General features: G+C 48.4%; 1 protein-coding gene across 2 annotated transcripts in view; it reads right to left on the bottom strand.

Moving 5' to 3' along the window:
* The window catches only part of GRIK4 (glutamate ionotropic receptor kainate type subunit 4), a 203,325-nt gene extending 177,049 nt beyond the window's left edge, over positions 1 to 26,276 (bottom strand). For both annotated transcript variants that reach the window (XR_010073621.1, XM_063355167.1), the window contains exon 1: positions 26,256 to 26,276. The gene's annotated coding sequence lies outside the window, so the exon portion shown is untranslated. The remainder of the gene's footprint in view (positions 1 to 26,255) is intronic.
* Between the last annotated feature and the right edge of the window lie 573 nt (positions 26,277 to 26,849).

Genomic DNA, 26,849 nt, shown 5'->3' with positions numbered 1-26,849 from the left:
GTGGCGTTCGGAGGTGTTTTCCCCCAGGACAGAGGGAAGATGTGGCAGAGTCAGCTCTGGACCAGATCTGGCAGGATCATGGAAGCCAGCTGGGGATGGGATGGGAGACTTCAAGGCAATCGCTCCAATAAAGGAAAGAGACACCCACTGCAGAACCACAGAGATAACTGGCAAGGACACAGCAGCAGCAGGAGGAGGTGTGAAAATTAAATTGGATAAAAGGCAGGTGTTCGGGGAGGAGTGGAGGCTGAAGGGAGGAGGAAGGCAGGAGAGGTAGAGTAAGCAACTAAATAGAACGGTACCAGTATTGTACTGCTGTCACTGGCACTTCAAAACATTTGCAAAATGCTCATGTCTGCTTCAAGGAGAAAAAATAGAAGGAGCTTTAAACTGCATAATCAGCCCATTACCAAGAGTCAAAGAAAAACTCAGTCTTCACTCTGCCCTGGCGGTGCCGCGGAGGCCAGGCACTGCCAGCCAGGCAGAGCTGACGTCGCCCAGGTCACGGGGACACGAGGACGGGCAGGGGCACAGCAGAAACCGGAGGCCTTTCTGGGACAGAGGGAGGCGATGGCAGGAAAAGGGGCAGAGGGGAGGGAGGCAGGAATGCTCCTGCTTCAGAGCGACAGGGCAGAACCACACGCCTTAATTTTTTATTATTTTTTTTCCCCCCTTTGATTGGCTCTTAAACCTTTTAACAGCTTCATACTGTTCATACAAAAGAAGGAAAACAGTGGCAGCAAGGTTAGGAAAGGCAGTAGCCACAACTCTGCAACAAACAAGGACCAGAGCTCCTTGTTGCTTCAAAGCACAAGCTCAACAGCCACGCTGCTCTGGGCAGCCCACGTCTGCTACAGCACGATGCGGGCATGACCAAGGGGGTTTGATAGCATCCCTGTGACCCTGAAACCTTGCAAAGCCCAATCTTTACCAGGCATAAGCATGCTGTTTTCTATCGAGCCATCAGATTGTTCCCAGGTTGCCCGCAGAGCTGAGATGTCCGGGGTAGAGGGGAGCCATCGCATCTCCCCAGCAGGGTCAGGAGGGGAGAGCAGGTCTCTGCTGCTGCCCGACTGAGGCATAATCGTTCCTCACGTGAGGAATATTTCTGATGAGGCAGCATCCGTGCTTCAGAAATAATGAACTGTGATTACACAGGATGGTGGCCAAAACACATTATAGCTAGAGCCGGGGAGAATTTCTCAAATAGTTTTTGTCAAGAGAATGGCCTTCTTCCAAAAATTGATAATTTTTGCAATTCAGCCCCCTCACCGAGAAGTTTCCAATTTTTCCCACCAGCCCTTCAAGCAACACAGTTTCTATCTCCTTTATTTGGGGTTACTGAAGAAAAAAGCCCTTACCAGAAGGGGGAAAAAAAGGAAAATAAAAAAAAAGAGCAGAAGAGAAAAGAGACCATGAGAAGGAGCAACGTGACTTTTGCTTTTCATCTCCAAAACTGCAACTGTTTTTCCATGTATGTATTTTTGCCATTTTGGAGCCTCCTCCAACGCTCACGGGTTTGCTCAAGCCTACACAGAGCAGGAGGCAGATGGGATAATTCGGGTTCCTCTGTGTCACGTCTGCTCTTGGACTGGGTCAGCCCCAGGCTGAGGAGAAGAGGTTCCCCTGCCCACAGGGACCAGACCGCAGGGGGATGGGGATACGCATTTCCCAGAGACCCCCTTCTGAGGAAGGTGCTAAACATGCTCATGGTCATCCCTGCCCTATATCTGCACATAAATTGTCAGAGCAGAGGGAGAGGGCTGACAAGCACTGGGGACATAACCCGCGTTTAACTCCTCTCCCCAGTGTAATTGTTCCCGTGACCTAGAAGGCAGGCGCCTCAATCCACGGACACAGCAGTACTTCTAGCCTGCTAATACTCCAGGTGATTACACTATTCATATATTTTTACATATAAAATTTTACTGCTTTCCCTTACGCTTTAATGGCTTGAAGAAGTTTCCTGTAACAACCGCTCAGAACCTCCCTCCTCCGCCTGGATGCTGATGCCCAGCCTGGCCCTTCGTTGCCACTGGGCTACACACCTCCACATTTTCACCCAGAAAAAGTGTGAATGGACAGACTCAGCTTTATTCCAGATGCTGTCATCGACTTGTTGTGTCTTTCCTAGGATATTTCCATTCCTTTATTATCTATTCATTACTGGCAAAAAGTGCAGCAAACAGCAGAAGTGCGAGAAAAAGCCCAGTGCTACGCAAGAAGCAGCCCATCAAGGGTGCTATGTACGTATGCTCGCGTCTCTGACCCCTGCTGCCCTCCTCCCACCCAATGCTCGCTCTGCCAGTCACCCTCCCCTGCTCCAGGCGCTCCGCAGCGGAGCTTCGACAGACGTACGCTTCCTTCAGCTCCAGGACCAGTTTCAACTCACGCCGGCATTGCCAGGACCGAGGCAGTGGCACAAGCACAGGCTGCCTCCAGACTAGCCGCACTGGGCTTCTGCACGAACACGGACAGTTTTTGGCTTTGGTCTGTGTCCCTGCTATGCACAAAGGCTCACAACCTACCCCTGCTCCCTGCCCGACAGCTCCGAGCTTCGGTAGGTTTGAAAGAGCATCTATTAATTACCCAACCATAATGAACTAAAGCAGTTTGTAGCAGAGCTGTTATGTTCAAGTCAGGAGTCTTTTATCTTATGAAGCAGTGACCTGAACGTTTTGGCATAGAGCACAAAAATCCAAGGGATGCAACACTGGTATTGTGCTCCCAGCAATGCCTCTGTCTATGAAAGAGCCTTCAGATAAATGGGACTTCACCTGTTCCCATCATCTTGCTTTGAACAGTAAAGGCACCCAGGAATGGCTGGAGGCTTTTCCCATAAAAGGAAAACACGTAGTTAGTCTAATTGCAGACAATTCATCCACAACACAATTTGTTGTAAAGCTGCTTTTATAGCTACCAAAGCTGGAAAGGATTTCAAGATTGTTTCCTGTGCCTGCTGCTTACATGAGGTATAGCGGCCCATGAGTTTGCTGGATGTCAGTTTCTAGAAGCCAAGAGATCACCACCAAAATGTATAAATTGATGGTTAGAGTGCTGGCATGCCTGGTGCTAGATGTGCTCTCTGACCAACCTGGAAGATTTGGAACAAGTTGCAGGGAAAACCAGGGGGAGAATTAAGCCTAGCCTTTGCCATGTCCAGCATCAGAAAGATTTCTATCCATTCAAAAAAAAAAAAAAAAAACTAAAAAAAACCAAAAAAAACCCACCAACAACAAACCCAAAAACTGACTGCATAATTCTTGCTCTTCTTAGTTTTGATTCTCCTGTTATCCCTGACAGTGCCCAGTCTGAATGACTTTGGTCTCAAGGATATCTCGTGGCAACCAGGTCCGCAGGCAGATGTGGAGTTATATGGAAAAAGACGAATTCATTGCTCATGTGGAGACCCAGTAACAGAGCAGAGGACAGACTCCAGCAGAGCCCCCCGGCCCATGAGACCCCAGCCAAAACCCTCTGAGGGGACGAGAGGGGGATGCTGGCACTGCTCGCCTGCCCTGCTTCTGCAGAGGGTATGCAATCCCTGGCACATCAGCCCAACGCCCCTCCTCATTGCAAACACCACTTTCAACTAATGGAAGTGGAAAGTAAGGGAAACCTCTTAATTCATCTCCAAAATTAGTGAAGGCGATACAATTTAGATTGGAATAAGGTTCTTCAATCCTGCAGCAGGGCAGGGAAAAAACAAAACAAACCTTCAACAGTAATTCAAACTGTTGCATCCAAACACAGGTAATAATGATGCTTCTCTTTTTCCTCTTTCTTTTTCCCCACCCAGGGGAGAAACACAGGACTTTTATTTTTTTCCTATTAAAAAAATTGAAAACTAAACCTTTTCCAATGCAACATGTTTCAAAAAAAAATTTTAAAAAAATTAAAATAATTCTCAGGGGAGAGGAAGGAGGGTACCTCTACAAGGAGAGGAAAAAGAAAACCAGAAGCACAAACCATAGGAAAGGTCTCTTCTATCATCAATGTATTGAAAGCTCTAATCACAATCCCATAAAACAGCTAACTTGATTAGCCAAGCATGATTTAGGCAAGGTTCCCCCGCCAGTGTCCCTTGTTTCCCTGACAGGGTTTGATCTGTCAAATGCCTTACAGTCCCTTTGCCAGTGAGGGGCGTTTCAGCCAGGCAGGGTAGTCACAAATTCACACCACTCGCCTCTTAACGTTTCACTCGCCCTCTCTCCCTAATGACGTTTGCCACACTAATACAACACCAGTTTTTCGCAGTTTCGTTCCCCATATGCCCCCACGTACGCAGTCAGTGCAACTTGTCCCCATTCCTGCCTGCTAATTAAAGAAAAGGAAGTCTGTAGATGCCAACGGAGATGTTCTCCTTGGGTTGCAGCATCAAAATCTTTGTGGCAACTTTGCGCTTACTGTGACGTTACCATAACCCCCGTGCCATAAACCACACTACTCCAGCCCTAATGAGAGCACGCATTTATGCTGCTAAAAACAAACAAATACGCAAACAAACCCCCAAAACCAAACCGTTCCCCCAGGCACAGGGACGCTCCATCGCCGGCTGACGCCAGAGCCACAGACCGAGCCACAACCACTGGCATGTGGGAACGGGGCTGGAGCTGCCAGCCAGCCTGAAAACCCGTTTGCTGGCTGTATTGACAGGGACACATTTGCAACAAGTTTCTTCCCGTGTCCACAATATTTCATCTGGAGGATGGATGTTCTTATGATATACACTGAGCTGTCAGGGAAAACGGGCTTCTCGCCGAACTTACAACACGTCTCCTGGGATGCTGGTGCTGGAGGGCAACATCCTCCAAGTCTTGCTGGACGGACCGACGCGAGCATGAGAGCCAATAAGCTGTTACAAACCAACACCAGTACTCTGCTCTTGTTTAGGTCAGGCTAATTGCACAGTGCAGCACGGTCTAGTGGTGCCCAAGCAAGCTCTCCCTGAGCTTGCCCTCCACTTTGTATTTTATATCATATCCCAGGCCATCAACTGGGAGGTGGCTGCTGTAGGAAGTGACCAGCACTTCTCCAACACAAAGTAATGAACACCCCACACATAATTAAACCTGTGGAGCTCACTGCCCTGAGAAACCAGAAAATGGCAAGGACTGAAAAGACTGAGGTTGTACAGGAAAGACCCAGACATTTGAAAGGACTGGTTCACAAGCGTGGGAGAAACGCGCCTTCGCTCTTTAACCAAACACTACAGGCAGGAGCAAAATAAGCATTTTGATCACCAGTTACAGACACCTTGAAATAGATCCGACAGCCCCAGAGTATAGGTAACAATCTGAAAAACACACCGTTGGGCTTGGTACTGCAGCAACCATATTTTTTCAGTCTTCTTACACATTTGGTGAGAAACTAGCCCTTAACACGCACAAAGAGGGGATACTCTGCATAGACAAAACAAAATATACACACAAGCAAGGAGCTATACTGAAATCCTGGCCTTTTTGCTCTCCCCTCCATCTTTTGGCTATCCATGCAGCCACGACCAGACACCTGCACCTGCATCATATGCAGCTATCAAGAGTATTAATTTTTTAAAGTCTCATTTACTCTAGCTGCTTCCCTGAAAGCTAGCCCCAACTTGGAGCCCTTCTGCTGATACAAGGCCATTAAAAAAAAAAAAAAAAAAAAAAAAAAAAAAAGGTGCCTTATTGTTGCTGTCGACATTCACAAATTCTACTGTATCCATCTGTCCAGTTAATTACTTTGTGCAGTAGCCTGTTAGCTTCTTAAAAAAAAAAAATGAACAAGGACCCAATTATCATTCCGGGCAGCTCCCTCGATCCCAAAGAAGCAGCACATCCCTGGTGCCACAAATTCCTTTGTTACCGCTGTAAGCTGACAAACAAGCAGAGAGAGAGAAAGGCTTTGCAAGACTTTTTTATTCTGGCGGGATGAGGGCGGAATTTCCACCTCCCTCTTACGTCGAGCCCTCGGTGACAGGTCCCTGTGCTGCCAAGCGGGTCTTCCTGCTTTTACCTCTACCCAGCATCTCCCCACTCTGTTCATCCCTGGGCTCTCTTGCACTCTAACCCCCAGCCTGCATCTCCTTTCTGCATCCCCCGGGGCTCCGCCACCTCCAAATACCAGGGACATGGCACGAGGCGAGCGACTTGGTGGCCCCGATGGCTGCCTCTCTGCAGGACGCCTCCTCCCACGCTCCCCACCGCACACGCACACACTAATAAGCGCACGAATGGATGGTGGTGTCATTCAGCAGAATGAAGGCAGGAGAGTTTTGCTCCGGCTCGCCTTCAATGAGAGCATTTTTTTCCTGGAACAAGGGGCTGAATTCAGCTGCTTGGTGCTGTCTGATCGCAGTTTGTTGCCGGAGTAACGGAGGCGCTGGAGCTGCCAGGGCCACACTGCAGGGGAGGGAAGGGGTTGCTGCCTGGCACCCCGCTTGCCACCACCCTGCGGAGGGCTGGGGGGATGGGTAAGGGGTCCCCCAGCCCCTCTGCGGGGTCAGCTCGGGCCCCAAAGCTCCCGCTGAGTGGGAGAAGGGAGAAGCCCCTGGAGATGGAGAATCAGCTCCTGGCATCTGCTGGAGATGTCCTCAAGTGACTCCGGACCAGCCGCTCCACCCCCCTGTGAAATGGGGATACCATGCTGCCACTTTGCCACCCTGCTCCGAGCCCACCCTTTGGACCCAGCCAGAGCTTCACGCCTCAGACCAGGGTCTCTGACCTGACCAAATCACCTGTCTAGCCCTCGCTGCAGTCCCAGAGATTATAATCCAGGTTTTTCAAAGGTTCTTCCCCTTTTGAGGGCCTGGACATACAACCGAACACGACCACAGAAAGGATGCTTGACAGGTTAATGCGTCAGCTATCCCTCCGAGAATGTACTTCAGTCTGAAATAAAACGCAACGATGTCTTCTGCTTTATATAGCAAAAACCTGGCCTTAGGGATCCAACAGACCAGCAAAGGCTGAACAGAAGTGGTTTTCTTACACAGGGAGGACATAATTTGTGCTTTGTACATTGAGAGTGCTAACACAGCCTGCTAAGACAGAGAATGCAGTCTCTCCAGATCAAATAAAACACCCTGTGATTTTCCTTTTAAAGGGAGGACAAGTCAGAAGTTACCCCATCGCACATCTGAACCTTCAGCTCTACAGTATACTCCAGTGCTTAGCAGATCATCAGGCAACCCATGCGTTTCTCTCTTTTCCCTCTCCCCATGCTTATATATTTGTAAATTGGTTATTCATCGGTAATCTACTATTCAGCACACCCCACAATTTATCTTTGTAGAGATTTTGTAGATTAAAACACACAGTGAAAGCACACAAATATATGCGCCCCCCCCCACCATCTTCTCAGCACTCCCATATCACAGCACTACAAAGACAAGGGAAAACACTCATAAATAAGCCAAATAACTATAGACACAAGCAGGCTCAGCATTGCCCGGTAAGAGCTTGCTGTTACCCTGAACATGCAAACAAAGACCACAGCCATCCACACCAGGGCTCCTCCAGTTCTCTGAATACGAACGAGCTCTGTCTCTCTGCTGATTCCCTCCCAGTGTCTCTCTGAAGTCAGGCGACCCAGCCAACCCTGCCATGCACGCTGACTTGCTCCCTGGCTGCCTGTTTTGCAATTTTAATCTCTCACCTTTCTAAACAGCAGAAGATTTATCATGCTCTTGACAGAAATACTTAATTTTCCAAATGCATGGGGTTTTTTCCTTCCAGGGATCCTGAAAGTCTTGAGAGTCTTGAGATACAACGTTTTCATATAACGCCCATCCCAATTTATATAAAACCCGCTTGAAAGAAAGGACTGCACACCATGGGGAGCAGAACCACTCCCAGCATGCACAAGAAGGGGTGCAGAGGCCTGGATACAGAGGAAAACAGGTTTATTACTCTGAAGTTTGGCCCTGCTTTCGTTCTCAGAAATCAGGGGACACAAGTCGAGATCTTTTCCACTTAATCATCACTATCTCAATCATCCCTTAACTGTAAAAGAACACAACTCATCTCAAGTCCCTAACATGGATGCCTCTACTTGTTGCTTAATTTGGCCCATGTCCAAGAGGTTAATATGACTTGCCCAAGGTTGCACGGGAGGTCTGTGACGGAGCTATGAATTAAACCTAAGTTTGTAGTAGCCCAGAACTGCTGCTCATGTATTATTGTCAATACCTGTCACAGACGCCTCTGCAGTCAGAAAGGGAAAAATACGGTGCTAAGAAAGTGCAAGGGAAACCCCAAATTCCCCGCCTCCAGGGGTCTGCATGCCCCAGGACCAGACCCTGCCCAGCAGAGGTTAAGTGAAGTGCTCTTGGTACAGCCTCAGCCAGGCTCGGGGAGAAACGCACCCTCTGCCCTGGCCCCGATGAAGGCACCATGGGAACCAGGGAGTAAATGAAGAGCTCTGTTAGTCCCCCCGTCTATCCAACAAGCTCAATCCTTCCAAGCCATTTGTCTAATCTGTTCTTTAAAATCTCTGGTGACAGATACTCTGCAAACTCCCTTAGCAATCTATTTTAGTGCTTCACTATTTTTACTGTTCAACAATGTTTCCTGATGTCCAGCCTCAATTTTTCTTGCTGCAATTTATGCCGTTGAGAAGAGTTCATTCCCTTTCTTTGAGAGTGTTTCTCTCTGATTCCTGTGGGCATGTGTTCAGTGCCGAGATGGCCGCAGGTTTCCATGCTTTAATAAATCAAACATTACAGAACAGAATTGATGGACCATCTTATCTGAACTGCCCTCTGCAAGCCCAGCTCAGAAATTTGCTGTCATTGTATCACCATCCAAGCCTATGCATATGGCACGGCTAAAGCAACAGCACAAACAGGAGTTCTGTGTATTAGAGTCTCATACTGGCAACTAAAATGGAAACCACTAGAAACAGCCACTTTCTAAAGGCTCTGGCCTGATTTTCCCTTACGTGCTGGCCACAGAGCAGGCAGAGCCCAGTACTCAGATTTGGGCACCCAAAGAATCAGTTTCTGTTTCCGACCAGCTAATTACCTTCAGAGACGCAACAGACGAAGGGTTATTTTCGTGCTTTAACTGCAGACGTTGGAGTTCAGCCTCGGGCTCCCAACTTTGAAACATTGGCTTGTGGCCTTGGGAAACCAGAAGGAGAGGAAAGCAGTGCCGTGCCAGATCGCTGGGACCTAGCAACCGCCAATGAGGGCCAAGGCAACACAAACTAGTTTTTAAACAAAGTAATAGATGGGGGGGGGGAATCGGAGCATGCTGGGAAGCCAATGAAAGGAGAAGCAAAGCTCTCTGATTAACCACAATGCAAATGAGATGGGCACAACCTCACACCTGTTGCTGAAGGAGAATTGCTGAGCAGCCTCTCTGCCCCCAGCTCCTCCTTACGCACAGGGGTTTTCCTTGTTGACCCAGCTCTACACTCCCTTCTTCCTCCTCGGCATTCCACTCTGAAAGGGATGCGACTCTGCCCACCCGGGATGTACTCCAGCCCACAGCCAGAGCCGGCTTTGCCAGTTTGGTCCTGCACAGAGCCATCCTTCCCATTTCCCCAGAGACCACGAAAGAAGCGATGTGTGATGAAGGCAGCTGTCTGCATCTCATCCGCGAAGAAATGGCACTGACCCACCCAAAGGCAGCCCGTGGTCCTTGCCCTTCCCCATCAGCCCCCATTGAAGGCTGTCGTTCAGCTCATCCTGCTCATTTGCTGCAGCCTCCATCGCTGTGCCATGCTTTAAGGACAGGGAAGACACCCACCAGCTCCTAAATCAGTCAGTCCTGTCTTCTACTGCCCAGCTTTCCCGCCCGACACCGCAAGGACCACGGGACTCACTACCTTACCATCTTCACAGGCAGACGGCAAAGGAAAACAAGGCAGCTAACTGTCCTCCCCATTTCATGTGCCGGAGGCTTGCTTTCACACACTTACACTAAGCATCTCACCAGTAACTGCTTGACTGCAAATAGCTAGAATCCAGATAGATGCCTCCATTACAATACTTTCCTCCTCTTTTTCATTCTTACAGACTACTCTATAATGCTGTTACACTCTTTGTGTCGCTTCTTTATCTCCCTTTAGTTCATGCAACCTTTTTTTTCCTTCTTACAGGCACTTCGCCCAAGAAGGATGGGACAGCAGGCCCTAACTAATCACCTGAGAAGTTTAACAACTGCATATGCAATTATTTGCAAGCCCCGTTTCCCTGATGAATTCCATCCTGTGCTCTGCAGGCTGTATCCATTTGTTCCCTACCTTTTGCTCCCAGATCCCATAAAGAACTTTTCCCTGCCATCATTAGTACTGCTGCCTTTTCGTATTCACTAACTGCTGCCGGCGGCTCCACGTTACCCTGTGCTTTTTAAAATAAAATTCCATGTTACTTCATTTCAGTTTCAAGATAACAATACCCCAAATACAAAACAATTCTGAGCTCCCTTGGCCAGGAGTGGATACACGACATGAAGACATACACACACAAGTACACCTCGCTCTGTTAGACTAGGCTGGTAATGCAGACACCCCAATCAAGCCACGCTTATACGCTCCCTGTTGTTTAAATTAAATAGATACATCTACACCTAGGAAAAAAGAAAAACAGGCAACACATACACAGCAGCTGACTTGATAATTCTCATCCCCTGAAAGCCATGTCTCCAATAATTAGAAGTTTTAGATGCTCTAACAAGGCTAACACTAGTTCCACCCACAGGGCAAAGTTCAGTAAGACAATATGGGAAAAAAGTGAGCAAAAAATGTGCAGTGAATTAAAACTCAAAAGCTAGTCATCTCAGTGGGAACATCCAAGTACACAAGTCAACAACTTCCTTCAATTAAAAAAGAGTCATCTCAATCTGTTTTCCACTGCCTTTTTTTTTGTGTAAGTATAGGAAGTGTATTTGAAATTTTTAATAGAAATTAAGTAATGCATGCTTGTCCAAAGCTACCTGTTTCCACATCCCAAATTATTCACAGTTAAGAAGGGTAACATAGGCTTATAAGCATCCAAATTGTCACAAAGAAAACATCTTTTATGAACATATATATCATTTCACTTTGAAGATGGAGTGAAAGACCACTCAAATAGTGTCCGCTTGCGGTTCCTAACACTGTCAAGATCTTAAAATGCCATGACGCCAAAGCATACCACAGGTGAACCCAGCCTGCCTGTCATTACAAAACTGAACCTCATAGATGTTTTTTTTAAACTGGATTCAGTTTTTTCCAACTGTTTAATCCTTCGCATTGGGATCCCATGCAACCAGAGTCCCTCGCTGGTGCTCAGAGCTCTCTGGTTTTAGGTGCTCTACAGGTACAGGACAGCTGCTGCCCAGAAAAGCTCATGGATTCATGAGCCCATGGATTCACGTCATGTTCAAAAGACCTTCCCCGTTTAGAAAAGATAGTCAAAGCACAGCACCTGAACTCACCCACTCACGCACTTTTCTGGACTGGGACTTCAGGGACTGCTTGCACAAAGAGGAGAGAAAGGGCAAGAAGCAGGGCTTAGGTTTGCCTGCTGAGGGCCAGCGTCCAGCAGGGTTCAGAGATTCCCCAGCCGGGCCATGCTTGGCCGCTACCTCTAACCAGGCTGGTGCTACAGCAGAATCGAAGCGGTGAAAGGGCTCTTCCTGGTGTCCACCAAAGCTAAAGTCTTTACGTAGAGAGACTCTGGCTTTGCTCAGCCCTGTACTGTCGTAGCCCATCTCACTCAGGGTTAGGTCATTTAATTTGGCTGCTCGAGCCGGTGTGCATGAAGCAGATCGCGAGACAGACAACAGGCAGACAGAAGGCATTTACAGTCAGTGAGGAGGTCACTCGGATCCAGCAAGCTTCTTCTGGGATGTCACTTCTCTACCTAGATCCAGGGTTTCACAACGACACCCAGGAACTCGCCTTTGTACACAACCGAGCCCTACCTGCAGACATTCCTGCGTTTTCCCACCCCCAAGCCTCTTCGTCCTGTAAACACTTGGCTCCACGTTTATCAGCACGCCTTGGCATTGAAAAGCAGCAGAGCTCCTGCTCTCTGGGATGCTTGTGACAACCGCAGCCCTCCTAATTACAAGCAAGTTTAAGAAGACAGAATACAGAATGGATGCACAGGGGGCCACCCAGGAGGAGCACACTGCACGTGCAAAGCGGTAATCACAGCCCTCCGGGGCACCATTTACCACCTGCTCCCGGGGGACCCTCCTGCACTCACCTGCACTACAGGAGGCTCTTAGAGATTAGATAGCAGCCCGCTATCTTCCCTGGCCCTGTGCAAGCTCCTCCGCTTTGTCTCGCCATGCCTTCTCTGCACTTTTAAGTTTGCATCATTAAATGGCCTTTAAAAGTCTATTATGCAGTTCTTGTTAGACAGGCTATGTGTGACAGAGAGAGAAGGAGGTACAGGGGAAAAAATGAAATAAAATTAGCCAAAGGCTGGCAGAAGGAACATGCACAAAAATTTAATTTCAGAGCGGTGACTTCATGTTTACAGCAGGCGGTTGGGAAGTAGCATTGCAGGTTTGTGGGATGAGTGGGGCTAATTTTGACAGGTCAGGAGATGCGTGTTCAACCCTCAGTTCTGCCCCAGGGTTTTTCATTTTGTCACAGGTAGATCACTTCATCCTCCCGCAATGCCTTTTTGAAGAAAAGGGACAAGGACAATCCCCTGGTCTAAAGGCAGGACATTTTTTACTTTACCAGGGGATGCACTACTCTGACCAGAAAGACCAGCCCACAGCATGCCACATCCAAACTGGAGACACCACACCAGCGCTCCTGAACCATCCCCTCCTGGGCTGGCTGTGAGGGGAGAAAGGAGTCACAACCAGCCAGCTTGCAGCTTCCCACACCGAATGCACTGAAGTACGAAATTTTGGTGGTGGGAAAGGAAAAGGTGCCCCTTAACCCAGCTTGAGCCTCCGCTCCATAAAAGGGCTGCAGCAAAACTCTTCATTAGTCATGGCTGGCAAACTTGAAAGGAATAAAAGGAACCAATGAGTAATGCAACACTATAAAAACATAACAACCTCAATAATGGGGAAATCAAAAGCCAGCACAAAACCTCCACGTAAACAAAGCTGCAGAAACAGGGACGCTTGAGCCAAGGTATATAGCTCAAAAATTCCATCTGTATAACTGCATTTCGAGCATTTCATCTGAAGTGTTGCTATACACACCAGCTTGGAAATGGTGGGTTTCTAGTCCTGACATATGCACAAACGCATAGATACAACCATCGTCTCCATCGTCTTGGGAATCCCTGCTAAACACTGCCATTCCAAGAAGAAGCAGGTGAGGGGTAGTGGCTCCATCTAGCATATGTGACAGCTTTAAAAGCTGCATTTATGCAAGCAAATGGAGCATATCAGCTGCACTGTATTAACACCACTGTCTGCAAATGGGACTCAGATATTTTTGTTGCTGTGACTGGGAATTTGCTCAACATACAGTCAAGGAGAAAACTGCTTTGAGTTGTAGTTTCAGCACAGCATTTCCACCTCCTGTAGCATCGACCCATCTTTATCTGCCACTTTCCAGGAGCACAGTCTTGTCCATGCTCTGCATGCAGAGAGGAGTGAGGAGAAGCTTTCCCGTACAGTGCCCCCCACCAAACAACCGGCAAATCTACCAGCACAGAGAGGAGAACAACTCAAACTGATGTAATTGGCAGCAGGATGAACCCTGCAGACTACTGCTAGCAATGCACAAATTCCATCAATTACCTCAGCTAAGGGCTATAAAGAGCTTTAAGCCAAAACTGATTTGATCATTCAGCTCACGATTTCTGATCTATGGCTAAAAGCCCTGTATCCCCAGCTCAAGAGTTTGCAAGAGAATCTCCACCTTCATTTTAGCAGGCCGATGGAAAGCAAGTTTCTGGTTCTTGTGGCCCTGAAAAGTTTAAAGCTGCACACTGCCAAAAACTGAATAGGCAAATTTAATAATAAAATAAAATAAAGATGTCACTGATTTCTCTTTGGAGCTTTAAGCCCCCTGCCGCACGCACATACCCAGTCTTGCCAAGCTCGCCGTGCACACACACTGCCGTTTCTGCCTTCCCCTTCCTCAGGCCACCCGAGCCCAGCACAGCCACAGTCCTGGCACAGCCTGCCCTCAGGACATAAACATGCTCATTTCTAAGCCGATTTGCTTTTTCAGGGCCTTTTTGGGAAGTGGCAGCAGCACTCACGTTCTGCACTCCAGGTTATCTCATACAAGGAGCCATTCTCAGAGGACACCAATGAATACTCGGGCTGACCAAGCTCATCATCGCGCAGCAGTGAAAGACAGCGATGTGGATGTCCCAGCTGAACAGTCACTTCGCATCGTTTCCCAACATCTCTCCCTGCCCTGCAGCCTCTGGAGGAAGACCACAAAGAGGGAGCCAAAGTTCCCTGCAATGGAAAGAGAAGCTGAAGAAACTTCACTATGATGAGGGATTTAGGAGCCTACGGTCCTGTAAGGAGTCCCCTTTCCTTCCTTGTGTCTGCAGAACAGTTGAAAGAAGGTGTCAGGAGGATGCTGCTCTGCCAGCCCAGACACACCGCGAGGGGAAAACTTACCTGCACCCCAACTTTGGAGCCGGAGAGAGAGTGAAAGCAGTCAGGGAGCACACAGGAACTCTCAGGACCACCCAGCAGCAAAATATCCTTTGCTCGGGATCTATGGCAAGGTCCCCAGCAGCCCAGGGTGGCCAGACGCACGGCTGCTACCAGGGGGACTGACACTAATAGTGCAGTAATAAAACAGCAGAGAGCCTGACCAGGTAATCCCCAGTCCCTCTAAGATTTTGGCTGCATGGCTATACTCATGAAATTAAAGCAGGTTAAACCAAAAAAGTATTAGAGGACAAATGTCCTTCCCCGTGACGGCTTTTCCATAGAACTTAATGGGCTCTAGCTTACATATTTTAACACCACACCTTTATTAAGTCATTTTCCTATTCCTGAATGCCACCTGTAGATATGTCTTAACTTGTGCTATCCTTCCAATTTTGTAGCAGCTGGAATAAACCCTGCAGGATTTTCCTCTTGCCACGATGATGTTTCCAGAGACCAAAGAGCTATAGCATGAACTCTTATACAATATGATAATTGACTCAGTCTCCAAAGGATAAACATGTCAAGAAACAAAGATCATTTTTTTCTTACCAGTGCAATGAAGATGTGATTGAAAATGTCGTGTTCTGGGTGTATGAGCAATATTCTCATAACTCATCATCTAAAATAAATTGTTCTATCATTTGTACTAGTTAGAAGATATTCCAAGTCAGACAAGCCAAAAGCAGAAGTTTAAACATACTCAGAATAGCAGAAAGAATATTAATTTCCCTCTACCCTATATAAATGTTCAATCAAAGTGTCTCACCTAGGGTTAATTAATCTTTCAAAAGTGCTCAAGTCCACCAAACAAACAGCAGAAAGATCTTAAAGACCAGTCCACAGTTTTGGGAAAGCCCACTGCAAATCTTAAAGATTTCCTGCAAAATCTGGCAGAGAAGAAATAATTGAATATGCAAAACCACACCAAGTTGTGTCACGAGTCTCATTCTTTGAGAAAAAAACGCAATTACTTTGGACACGTTGGATCAGACAGTGGATACGGAAGAGGAGCATCCTTTAGTGCAGGGGATTAGTGGAACGTGCTGCCAGCTCCTTGACTTGTGCTACAGAAGCACTTGGAGGACTCGAGGACTTGTGGATCCGGGTGCTACATCAAACCCTCCCACTCTCCCGCTGTGCCAGCCCTTGCCTGCGCTCACCGGCGTGCGCACCCCGCACAGGAACCCGTCCACACCTGTACGCTCACCGCCTCCCCAGGGAGCCTCAAGCGCTGGAAAAGGCTTCGGCGAGTCTCCAGGGAAAAGCATTCCATGAGCACACACACAGCCTCATTGTTACATAGCAGTTACCCCAAACAACTTGCCCACCACTACCTGGCTAGGGAGCCGTTTATGTGAAAGACACCATAAGAGAGCCAGGGTTTGGGTTTTCTTCCCGCCGCCATTCCCATAAAACACTATCCATAATTGAACGCTTCCATAATTGAACATTCAGCAACAAAGAACCTCTAATGAATGAAGCAATTTCTGGGGAAATTTGGCCCCTAAATCCAGGCAGACAACAGCTCTTGGACTCTTGAGTCCAAATGCATCCCCTGCTTAAATTCTTGTCTCGGGCCACTTAAAAACCCTGAAGTATTAGGTGCGTTAAAGGCACTTGGGAGAGAACTAGGATGGCATGCAGGCTGAGATCACTCCAAAGAGGAGGAGATGATGCCAATTATACCGCCGGTAAAATGGAATCACTGGGAGAGAAAAAGCGAACGGTCAAGACAGCTAAGTGGTGCAAGAGCAGCTACACCATTTAATCAGTGGTAGGCCGTCCGCCTGAAAGGAGAATAACAGATTACATCAAGGTAGTGACAGACAATCAATGAACACTCAATTAACAGTTACAATATTACTAACTTAAGCAAAATGTGTTTTTGCAAATGGTAATCTCTCCCTCGTACCGATACAACCCTAATTCAATTTTCTTCAATGCACCAACATCAAACATTGAAAGAAAAAAACCTCAGATGCCGCCATCTGAAAGGAAATACCCTTCAATTCTGCAAAGAGGTGAGTCAAAGGGGTGGAAGGAGACAAGACAAGGCTGCAGCGTGACCACCTGGCAACTCCTTCCATCCAGAAGGGAGAGGCAGCGCAGTCCTTCAAGAGGGCACTGGCTCAACAGCCTGGAGACACAGCCTCGGCCATCCCCCGCCACAGTCACTTGTGAAACACACTTCATTCCAAGGCGCAATGTGTCACTGCAATTTCTTGCCATTGCTCCTTTCCCGCTTCTGCCTTGCTTTGCGGCTTTACAGTTGGTGAGGAGCTAGGTATTGGGTGAGAGTAACCTTCCTGAGCATACCGTGTGCCCTAATTAACACGCCAGCCACCGACTGAATGGTAATGATGCCTCTTAATCTCTCTCCCTGAGTTTGCTGAACATGTCTCAGGTGGTAGCACAAGGGATTTGTGGTTGCAGCATCCTTTGTTTCTGTTGCAGGCGTACGCTGGAGGCTTTGAAGGTTGGTGTGTTCCATGGAAGAGTAAGAGGAAAGTGGGTCTGATGACAGCAGAACCCCTTCAGCCGCCCTGAGCACATCCGAACACCAGCTTTCTCAGATGGAAGGAAAGCAGTGGAAGAGGGGGAAGCTTGCTGGAGAAGTCAGTTGGGGAGGGAAGACAGGCCAAAGAACTGTTTTGAAATTTAGTGCACGGGAAACTCGGGGACTCTGCATCATTGTCCAAAGAACAGAACTGTCCCGCCTCGTACGGTAAATATATGACTCCATTAGTCCCGAGCGCCCTAGAGTGGTAAGCACAGATTTCTAGCTACCTTCCACCCTCCATAAGGAGCAATTCTGGCCAAGACATTTCCAGTCCCAGCTATAAAGTCACAGCAGAAGCAGGTCAGTTTCTGGACAAAGCTTATGCTACCTGTTCCTGTCCTAACAGCAGTGGGCAGAGGGGATTCTTTAATTGTTGTTTAAGCAAAGGAGGCACCCTCGAAAACAAAAGCTCAGCAAGGGTGACACGGGGACAGTGCTAGGACCCCCAGCACTGTGCTGTTATGGCCTGAGCTTCTGGCCAAGACCTAGAAATGGGCTCAACTGACACTAACCCAAATCCTTCTAAACTACAGCCCAAAACCCTGCTGGATATCGCTCGCCCCTGCCAAAAAAAAAAAAAAAAAGAAAAAAGAAAATAAGAGATTCATGACGTAACTGAAAGATTTGAGCGACGATAATGACCATTTTGAAAATCTTGTTTTACTTGTTACTGACTCATGCTGAGTTTTCCGGCACCAAGCCTCCACAGACTGCAATTGACCTAAAGGAACTCTGCAAGATGTATCATTTCAATTTAAAAACAGCAAATGTACCAAGTCCTGGGTAATTGCTCCTGTGCTTAAATATAAAGCTGTACAAAAATAAAACACACCTTTTTCTCATGTGAATTTATCTAGCTTGAGCATCCATCCACAGAACCATGTCCTGCCTTCATACCTTTGGCCAGCAGAATTCTCTTCCCCTGGTTAAGTATTTACAGACAATAATCAAATCACCCTTCACCTTCTCTCTATTAAAAGAAACAGATTGAGCTTCATTCTCTTTCTCTCTCCAGCATGCTTTACAGACCTCGCATCATCCTTGTAGCTTTTCTCTTATCTCTCACCAGTTTGCCAACACCATTTTTAAGGTATAGATACCATGACTGCACACAATGCTTCTCTTACTTGTATTCATTATTTCTTTGCTTAGACAGCCAAAGATAGCATTAACACTCCTGAGAATTCACAACACGGCACAAGACCAGCTAGTTATTGATAAGATAATGAAATTAAGCTCCAACTTCTCACCTTGATGCAGCGACTCCCAGGGGTTCTTCTCTCGAAGTGTGGGTTTTACTCCCTGCTCTCGTTAATGTGGATTAGTAAGTTATCACATGCCAGCCACGCTGCAAGAGCTGTCTGTACATTTACCCTTTTTCCCACTATAAATGCAAGCTAACTTGACTTAAAACTTCACGCCCTTTCTCAAACCCTCTCATTTGTCACAACATGGGGACAGGGCTTACCTCGGCTGAGATGACACAGGGAGCTGGTTCTGCTGCAGACACAGAGCCCAGTCCACCATCCCTGAGCGAACGCGATTGCTGTCAGGATCCCGGGCAGAAACAGGGCGTGCATTGCCCAGACACGACCGCAGGTCCCACGCCGCACTGTGCGTGGTAAAGCCAGCTCCCAGGAGCCAAATAAGCTCCATCGGTCAGAGCCAAGCAGTGCCAGCGTGTCTGTGCCCCAGGCTCCTGCCAGAATCAATCTACCACGCGAGGACGACAGCGTTTCACACTCCAGCAGAGCTACCCCTGCGACACTTCAGATGTCGCTCGGGACGTCCTTCAGATCCTCCTTCCCAAGACATGCTCCTGCTTCTCTGACACCCAGGGACAAGGAGCCAGCGAAGCCCCTCTCCCACGCTGCTAGCCACCAGGCATGCGTTGGGCAACGCTGCCAGCACGTTGCGGGCTCGCGCCTCGACACTGGCATCTGCCGCCAGATAGAAATTGCAAACTCATCCAGCGTTTGAAGGGCTCCGGACCCAGGGGTTTGCTTTAAGAGGCCTTCACTCTCCTCATCCCCAGCCCTACCAGTTGGAAGCTAATGCGTCTGGAAGTTTCACCAACAGTCAGGAAAAAAAATTTATCACAGAAAATGTGCAAGCACTGACATCTTAAGACAAAAAAGATGCCGATTTCTCAACTGTTCACAGCACATTATGGAAATACATTCTTAGGGACCATTAAATATGGGGATTATTGACTAGATGAGCAGCAGCTCAATGGACGAGCTTGCAAATATGTCTTTAGACAATTCTTAAAATGCAGATTAATTATCTAACAGACCAGAACATTTTTTTTCCTACAGACTTTCTAATGATCTGTTGCATAAACAAACATCCAGACAGTTTTGTTTGCATTTGTGTTGTCTGTGATGTTCTTCAATAACTAAAGAGTGACTGAGGAGACTTAAATCTTATTTAACACTCAGCAGGAACAGAACAAAAGGCACGTCAGTCCAAATCACCGAAAGACATGTCTCCTTAAAGACCCTTGGGAAGTCCAACTACCACGATACCAAAAGGCCCCCTTTCCCAAACAGAAAACTTCAGATACAGCATGGAGCATTAAATGCTTTCTATGTTTATGCCATTAGGTTTCACTAAAGAAACTACAACGTTGACATCCAACATTTCATGACTAGTACTCCCACCATCCCCTTTTTAAACAAGCAGGGCATATATACAGAGATACTGTTCAGGGCCCTCTGCAGACTCGGGACTATATCCTGCTGCCCAGCCCTGCTGGAGTTACGTTTGGAAGATTTGCTCAGCATGAGAAGGTTGAGGAAACCATTGCACCGAGCCCCGCTGCTGCCTGACACAGGCCCTCACCCGCTAAATCCTGAGTAATGATTTGAACCCTTAAGTTCAAATTTCAAAATCCCATCTTGATTTTAAACTTGCCATTGACACAGGATCAAGCGCAGTGGTCATTTCCTCAGCAAGGGTAATTAACATGTTATTTGGAAGGTGAAAACACAGGTTACAACTACCCAATTTCTTTATGCCTTTTCTGATAGGTTAAAGTGCTGTTGGATATCAAAAACAATGCAAAGCAAGTGTGAAACATTATTATTCCAGCTTCACACCCACTTTCCCTTGGTGTGAACAATAATGCAAACTGCAAGACAGTGATGAATTGGACCTGGAGAGGACCAGATGCTCTGTGAACATTAGCACAGTCTCTGCCCCAAACATTTTTCAGTCTAAAAAGAGATGTGATAGCCTGCTTTCAAAGCTGTCCATGCACACATACAACCATTTAACACCAGATGTTACCAGATCACACACAAGGTGGAGCAAAAATGGAAAATAAGCAGACACCAAACAAGAAAAGAGCAAGGGCAAACGATGAGCATGGGTAGAGTAAAATATATTTAGATCAACCCTTTGGGTGAAAAAAGCAGATTTGGCCCGTGTAAGAGTTTGCAGATCAGCGTTGGCTTCAACGAAGTGCATACTAGCTGTACTGTACTGTACTGGCATGTCTGCAGCCAGGCTCAGACACTTCCCAGCCTCGCCGCTTCACCCATGACCAGCCACATTAAGAACAACTCTATCGGACACCGCAATTTGCTGCTTCATCATAGTCTACAAGGAGAAAGCACAGGGCTGATGCCCAACACGAATCCCACTACAGACCCAAACATCAGTGACAACTAGCCCTGCAGTCCCTCTGTCTCTGAGCAGGGCCAGAGAGCCACTAAAAAAAACCCCCAAACCTCAGCATCAAAATGCAACACATTCATCAGAAAAAATGTCAACTTCTGTCACTGAACCAAAAACTCTCAGCTTTTCAGCAAAAAGTTAAAAAAAAAAAAATTAAGGCTGAACAAAATGTTGCAGAGATTTTTAACAATCCATCCCCTCCTGCTCATGCCCAGGCTATCTTGGATATCAGATTCAGATGTCCGTGTAGGAAGGGGGCGAAGGGTGCAGAGCCACGATCATGTAGAAAGAGCTGATTTTCTGCTGAAACAGCTGAGGTGCGATCGCACAGTTCATCAGCCTGCAATGTTAATGACGTAAACCGCTTCAGCTCGAGCCGCGGGAAGGACCACAGTGACTCTCCCAAGGGAGGCGATGCAGGGGAGCTGGCGTGATGCCGCACAGAGAGAGCTGGTCGCCACCAGCCATCCTCCTCCCCCCCGCCCCGACACACACACCATGACAGTCCCAGAAAGGAAAAACCTGCTTTTTAAAAATAGCAAAATCTTTAAGGACCCGAGCACAGGCCTGAGTGGGTGGGAAATTAGTACTATTATTACTTTGTGCTCACAGGGTCTAAGACCTCAGATGACTTGTTTGTGCCCGGAATGAATTTTTGCAGACTCATTATAAATCCTTGCAAAGCAGGGTTTATAAGGTCACCAAAGAATTTCCATTAACTGTAGCCTAGCTAGGGATTGCCAGTATGATCTATTTCTCTCATTTATGCATATGCAATAAGACCAATACCAAGCTCCTTTGCTTTATTTCCACATCATTGTGCTGATGCTGAGCTAACGAAATAAACAAACTGAAAAGCCAGTGGGGAAGGGGGGGGAGAGGAACCGAGAGACTCAGGGAAAAAAACGTATGCTTGGCGCTCTCTCTCATGAAGGATGCAAATAAATTCTGCAGACTTTGAAGCCAGGAGATCTCAGCAGACATGAAAATCCCCTTGTGCTGGATGGCTCACCGGGTGCTCAGTTGAGACATTGCTTGGGTATTGCATTATGCGGCCGCTTCCATGCAAAGGATGGTCAGAATAAATATTGCTACCCTGCCGCCTGACTGAGACCCGGCTCGGGGATTTACAATCAAGCCGAAACACGAACGCTCTGGGCTCTCTAATCTCCCTCCCGCCTCGGCGAGACCGCAGCCTCTTCAAAAACTGCACTTCACAGTAACGCTCCCCTTCAAACACCATAAACACTTCCCTGGCCTCTGGGCGAGAGGCACTGGGGATGGCCACCCATGTGGATGGACAGTTTACATCTTGGCTCCTCCTTCCCTGATATATCAGCAACATGGTATCTACCCCCTTGGAAAATCCGGGGGAAGGTCCCACCAGACAAGGAGGAGCTCACCAGGACTCATCAAAGTTGCCCTTGATTCATTTTAAGGCCAGCCAGGCTATCTGGATGTCAGCTGGGTGCCCTCAGCCCCTGCTCCAGCAGCCACGAATCCCTGGTCTGCCAGGAGAAGCTTTGGGAAGAACCAACTGTCACTGCCGTGGCACTGCAGACGCCACTCTCCACGGAGCCCCTGGACCACACTGTGCCAGAGCAGGGCATCTCCTGGGGCTCCCCCACACCATGCCCACACGGCCACGGGGCACCGCGCACGCAAACTGTGCGTATCACTTCACGCCCCTGCACCTTCTCGCGGTAGAAGCCCACAGAAGCACTGTGGGCTACAGCATTAGGGAAAGACTCGCTCAGGTTTTTTTCCTTTTTCATGTGCTTGTAATGCTCCAGTACAAGTTACACGCTGACTGCTGCTATGCCGGCCGAACCACTGGCACGCTCAAATCCAGCAGCCTTGTCTCTTAATTATTCCACGTGTTTAGCAGCAAAGGCAAACCCTTTTTGTTGGCACGCTCGCTCTCGGTAACCCAGCTCTGATCCATTTCCACCTCCAAACCATTAAAGGTAATAAATAAACCTAGCCTCAGCGTGAGGAACCTTCACATAATCACCTATCTATGCTCCAATCAGCACTCCTCCACTACACTGCTATTTTCTACAGCTTAACTAGGAAAGCTGGCACCGAACTCTGCCCCTTACTCTACAGCTATTTATTGCCCACATTCTGCTATTCATTTCCTAAAATAGTCCCTTTTGGGTGGATCTAATGAAAAAATCCAAATAAATTAGGTCCCTTGGTACATTTTCAGTTCTACTAGCCTTCCAAACTGCAAGCAGCATTAGGAAGGTAGGTTTCCCTACTGCACACCCATCCTCTTCATATAAGCTATGGCGATTCGCCCTCCATGGTCAGACCCATACAAATCTTTGAGTGATAATTAGGCCCTCCCAGCTGGCACACAACAGAAACGGAACTCACCTGCCCAACGTCCTGGCTCTTCCTCAGGTTTGATTTCTATAAAGGTATTGCACAGCAAACCCACTCCTGTTGTCTCTGGCAGTTCCCTTTGACCGCCTGGGCTCCCACCTTGGTAACTTCCAGTGAGGAGGAAGAGTCCTCCCTTCCACGTTAACACCTGCTGCTATTTCACACCTTATTTACTTCAGGGGCCTTAGGAAGAACCATCCCCAGTCCACTGATTTACAACACCCAGGTTTCTGCCTTTGGTCCATTACTTCCTCTTTAAGCAATTCAATCACTGCTAATTTACTGCAAATCGGGGTTTCCTCAACTTCCTGGTGCAGGGAAATGACTCCCCTCATACCGCAGCCAGCTCATCTCTCTGCCACAGCTCCTCCTACCTCCTGGGGCTCCAGGAGCCTCTGTTCACTACCACTGCCCTTGGAGGCATTTCAGCATCCTGCTGTTGCTTATCCGTGTCAGACACCACCTACACAGCGCTGCCTATGCCACGCTGCACCCAGGGACACGAGGAGACTTTTCCCGGCCCCAGCAAGGTCTCCCACAGAGACAAAGCAAACAAAGCAGAGGACAACACTGCAGCTGACAGGTCCCGTGTCCAGCTCTCCTCATCGGCATAGCCATACAGAGAAGCTGGTATCGACAGAGCTGCATAAATCACAGCCGAGCCTTCTTTCTCATCTCTCTTGTAAAGGACCCGCAGATGTACGGCTGAAGAGTACCCCAGGAGTCCCATGCTCGCTTCTTTATTTACATTAGCTCCTACTGACACTAGTTGAACATTTTAAGGTACAGGAAACATTTCTGGGCTTGCTGCCTTGATAGCTTTTGAACTGCCTGAAGCTTGCCAGCTTTGTTCTACCCAGCAGCCACTCGCTGTTGACCAACGTGGAAATAACGCTGTTCAAGCTGGTCCTCACTGCATTTTCCTCCACCTTCACTGAAAGTAACTGCCACGGCCGGCCCCATCCCCTGGAGCACGCTGAGTCTTGCACAGGCCCCAGAACAAACAACGCAAAAAGCACTGTCACATTAACATCACAAATTGTCCTTCCAAGCCACAACCCACAGACAAGACGAAAAGTTATTATGGGGATCCTTAACACTGCTCCATTACCTCCTCACAGGTTTTACAACTTCTTCTATCTCTCCAAGTCCCCCAGTTTTCTTGTCAGAAACCCCACAACACACTTAACAGTTGCCCTGAGAGGGTACAGCCAGACAAACTGGAGTTTCTCGTCTCCTGTGCCCAGCAACAGCTCTGCAGTAGTACCACAGTCCCTTTTCTGCACAAAGCTGAAAGCTAAGTTTTCCATTCCTGTATAAAGCTTTCATCATGAAGTCACTAATACCCCACTGATTTCTCCATACTCTTCCTTCAAGTCTAAGAAACACCCTTCGAGCTGTTCTCATCTTGTTAGGCCCCACTTTCACAGACAGCAAGAGGTTCCTTGTATTAACAGGTACCTCAGCCTTGTATACGCTGCCTTGGAGCCTCTTGCCCAGAGCAGAAAAACATTTCTGAGAAGACTTCCAGAAACTTTTGTCTCGCCTTCTGCCTGCCTGCAAGCACGAAATTCTGACCGTAACAAGTGCTGCACACGAGTACCTCCCCCCCACGTCAGCGAGAATCAATACCCACAACCCAGGCACATCAGCAAACCTTTAAAAAGGGCAAGACACTGACCACCTGCACATGCCCAGTCCCGACTAAATACAGAATAAAGCTGAAACCATCTTCAGAGACAATGAAGTTTCTGGGACGAGGGAGTTCTCTGTCCATACAGCCCAGCAATAGCCAAGTCTAAGCATGCATCTGGCTCCTTCCCAGTCCTTTATCACTTCTGCCACCCCGTGCTCTTCCTCTGCCCTGCTTCCCCCTCCTTCCTCTTCCTCTGACACCAAAGCCCACCCTTCCACCCACCCAGGCTCCAGCACCCCCTGCCCTGCACACACACCCAGTAAAAATACACAGCTCCTCGTCCAGCCAAAGTGCCCAAGGCCTTTCCTGGGTCTCCTCTGGCCCTATTGCACAGGCGGAACCAGCGGCTTCTCCCACGGAAAGAGCAATCTAAACCAACACAGTCAAAGCAGGTGCTGTGGCAGAAAGCAGAGCTCCTACACTGCAGTCAGATGCTCTCCCACCAGAACTCGTGCGATCAGCTGGCATCTAGCTGAGGGTCTGCCCCAAGTCCCGGGTGAGTTTTAAGTTCACTCGCTGCTTTTCCATCAAGCAAAAAATCAGCATGAGCACACACACGCAATAGTGGAGATGGGATTTCCTGACACACTTTAGCTTTCAGAATAGATAGTTTAGAGGCAGCACTCCACATACCTGCCTTGCCGTTCCTTTGATGAGCTCTCTGAAGACCAGCTCCCTCGAATCATTTGCCATTCACCCACAGATTACTGCATGCTCCTTGGCATCTGGGTATTTAGGCCTCTGCCAGCCCACATGACTCCTTGGCTTCTTTTCCTTGCACAGCTTGCAAAAGAAATCTCCAGCAAGAAACTTGCAGGCAGCAGCACGGTCTCTGTGTCTCTCTCCGAGCTGCAGGCAGCTGCTCTAAGCCCCCGGTTTAGAGCCAGCCTTTCACAGGTGACTCCTCTGAGGGTGCCTTTCCAGCCTTGCTCTCTCCCCTTCCCACTGCGGGAGCCACTGGCCTGCCCCCCAAACAGCCCTTCATTTCAGGGTCCATCTCCCTCAGGCACCCTGTTCCCATCACCAAGAGCAGAGACACCATCCCCACAGGAGCCAGCCCACAAAGGGTTAAGAGAAATGGCCATTTAAAGGGAAAAAAAAAAAAAAAAAAAAAGAGCATTCTCCTTTGCCGTGCTGACACTATAGCCCTTCTTCTGCTCATCACAGCCTGTCAGCTCCTTCTCCGCCACCTCCCCGCTACAAGTCTCTCATCTCAGGGTGTTAAATTATACCAGACCTGGGGAAAGAAGCACCTGCAAACCACAAAGAGCCACAGAGCAACTTTCCCAACTTCTGGCTTCACTAATCAGGCCCAACCCTGAAACAGAAACCAACGGGGAAAGGTTCAGCCGCTTACCGTTTATTTCTCTACCCAGATGGTTCCCTTCAAATACACAGCCTAATATGCATAAATACTAAGGCAGACTTGCATCAAGAGACTTTAAAAATGCCTTGGCACGGTGGGAGCCTCGCTGCAGATTGCTTTCAGCAAGCACGCTTCTACCCCTATGCGAAACGACGACGAAAGCAAGGCACGGCGGAAAAGCACCGAGTACAGTTGACATCCACCTCCTACCTGTGAGCACACGCGTCCTAACGCCCAGGCGCTGGTGGCACACGCAGCCGCTGGCTGCTGCCGGCAGCTCTACAGGAGCACCAGCGACTCCATGGGGACGCTCGCTCCCCGATGCCGTAGACCCTCAGCTCCCTGTCCGGGGAAGGCTCCACTCTCGGCTAACCGCAGTGGGCATGTCCCACCGGGATGTGGCTGCTCAACATCTTCTCGGAGAAAAGGCTGTCTCACCTCAGAGAGACAAAAGGACCGGTTCCTGCTGGGGGTAAAGAGGGGGAATCTCCCCCCGCCACGGCGTAGGGCAGCTGGTGCCCAGGAACATAGGAGCACTGCCCAGGATGCGGTGGCAGGGCGAGCATCTCCCTCACCCTCAGCACC

The sequence above is a fragment of the Chroicocephalus ridibundus genome, chromosome 18, assembly GCF_963924245.1.
Source record: "Chroicocephalus ridibundus chromosome 18, bChrRid1.1, whole genome shotgun sequence".
In the NCBI taxonomy this organism is placed as follows: Eukaryota; Metazoa; Chordata; class Aves; order Charadriiformes; family Laridae; genus Chroicocephalus; species Chroicocephalus ridibundus.
This window is presented reverse-complemented; position numbering and strand designations above follow the sequence as displayed.